The following is a 2,333-nucleotide window of genomic DNA, read 5'->3' on the forward strand; positions in this document are numbered from 1 at the left end:
CCCTCGCGACTTATGGGCGGAGGACGGGCTGGCAGCGGTACATCAACCAAAAGCCTTAAAATGTACATAAAATCGGAACAAATAAGATTAAAAGGTAAAAGTTTTACGAGTGTTTTAAAATCTGTCAAAGGATGGGTTTTTATGATATTTACATACATTAAACTCTTTATTTTCTTTTTCTTTTTTTAAACTAAAAGTGAAGGATCAGAAGGTAAAGTACAAGTACGTAAATTTAAAACGTGTTGCATAAACAGTGATGTTCCTTAAAAACGTTGAAGGCTCTGTCCTTCAGGGAAATGGTTTTGTGGAGGGCAAAATGTTAAGTGTTCTGTGGTGTTGAAAGGTGTGAATACAAATAGGGTTGGTAGTATCTGTGATGATGATGGTAGGTGTTGGTGTGGATAGTGGGAAGACAGAAACGGAGGAGTCTGTTACGTGGGTAGAGTCTTAAAATCAAGCGCAGAAGGAATGCGGAAAGATAGAGGGGAGTGAGAGGGAAAGGGGGGCTGATGTGGAGTGGGATAGGTAAGGATGAGTCCACTCTAGACTTTGTATGGTGCCCGTTAGGTGCCTGTAGAGAGTTAGGCCACGATAATGTAGTGTTTTAGTGAACTGGATATGTCGGTTGTAAGGTCCTGGGTAAAAGTCATGGATGCAGAGATTTCCGGTGGTTCGTCCTATAATTGTGTTTTGGAGGGGTGAATCCTCAGGAGCTACCGGTTACACCCAGAGGACAATGCAAAGTGAATCCACGATTTTCGACTTCACAAATTTGGTGCGTTGTCGATATAAATCGGTGGCTAATCGTTCATTACGAAGGAGCCAAGTTTTTCTTTGAAAAGGAGTCTACATGACATCACTTTACGTGGTTTCCAAATGCACAAAAATATACGAGGCCGTAAATTTGAATAAGTTTCAAAATTTCCCGTTTTTCTAGAAAAGTCGCCACACTTACGAGGAAAGTGAACCTGGTATTACGAGTAGGGCGGTGGTGCATATAGTATAAACTGTTCGAGAAATTACGAGTTCGAACACACAACCAATTGCAGCGAGTGCAGGCACCGTAAATGTGCTACAAATGAGGCGACATTTTACGAGACTGGTTCAATAATGGATGCGGATTTGGTGCTGATGAGATAGGACGCGCAGTGGAGGTGAACCAAAATCAATGGGACACATTTGTCATATCCAGTATGGCGGTGGGGACCAAAGATTATAAGTGTAAGGTCTGCCGTATGGGGGAATTGTCCGTTGCTGTGCAATTGTTAGTCAAAGGTACTGTAACATATCATACCCTGTCCGCAAATGTATAGCAGTCGTGTGCGTAATCATGGTGACAAGGGGCCAGTTTGCGGTTGCAGAGGGAAGGGGGCTTTTGTTCAGCGTGAAGATGATGGGCTCGGTCTTTCCCTAATCTTATATATGACGGTAGTATCCGTTCCCGAAAGAACAGTTCCCGTGGATGACCATGCAGCTTTGCTAGAAATGAAATGATAATTAAATAGATGGGCAAACATCTATTAGGCGCACTACGAATGTAGTGTTGTGGACATGTTGGGAATGTGGATCTCACGGGGAGCGTGCAAGGGTTAAGTCCCTGCAGACGCACTATACTCTGTGCCCGCGGTGGCTCAGATGGATAGAGCGTCTGCCATGTAAGCAGGAGATCCCGGGTTCGAGTCCCGGTCGGGGCACACATTTTCAACATGTCCCCAATGAAGGGTATCAACGCCTGCTTGCAGCTAGGGTGTCTATTTAATTATCATTTCATTTCCCTAATCCTCCTAAATGGGTGGAGGTCGGAGTCGATGAGGCTGATCTCAAGGGTGACACTGAAGTCTGGAGATCCTGAGTGATCAACTAAACTATTTCTCCAATGTGGATAATCCAAACGAGTTAAAAGTGCATTCACGTGAGCCAGCGTGGGAGGGGGGGGGGATACTAATGAAGCATTAAGATCACCATCTTAACTTTACTATTTTTTTATTTTAGTAATCCAATCTCGAAACTTTGTGGACTGACGAGGTGTATATAAATAAAAGTATTTTAGCGTAAATACTGCTTTACATTCTATAAGAGCCATTTACTCGATGAAAAAAATCGAAATTCTTTTTTTCATAACTTTAAAGCAGTTCGAAATATAGGGTTAACCTGGACGCTTTTGTGGCTCAGGACGAGAGGAACCGACGATCAATTCAATCGCGTAAAGAAATAACCTCTTTATGTAATAATTCACTTTTGGTAATTATTTGTAAACTTGAACTTATTAGTTTAGACAGGCAATTACGGGACTTAAAGTTTCCTCTCGTGAACTATAGGAAACACTCTCTTAG

The 2,333-nt window shown here is 42.5% G+C and overlaps 1 non-coding gene across 1 annotated transcript; it reads left to right on the forward strand.

Moving 5' to 3' along the window:
* Positions 1-1,619: 1,619 nt before the first annotated feature.
* Positions 1,620-1,694, forward strand: Trnat-ugu. The gene has a single exon. It is a non-coding gene; the product is annotated as a tRNA-Thr (tRNA).
* Positions 1,695-2,333: the final 639 nt, after the last annotated feature.

This window comes from Schistocerca piceifrons, chromosome 5, assembly GCF_021461385.2.
Source record: "Schistocerca piceifrons isolate TAMUIC-IGC-003096 chromosome 5, iqSchPice1.1, whole genome shotgun sequence".
NCBI classification, from domain to species: Eukaryota; Metazoa; Arthropoda; class Insecta; order Orthoptera; family Acrididae; genus Schistocerca; species Schistocerca piceifrons.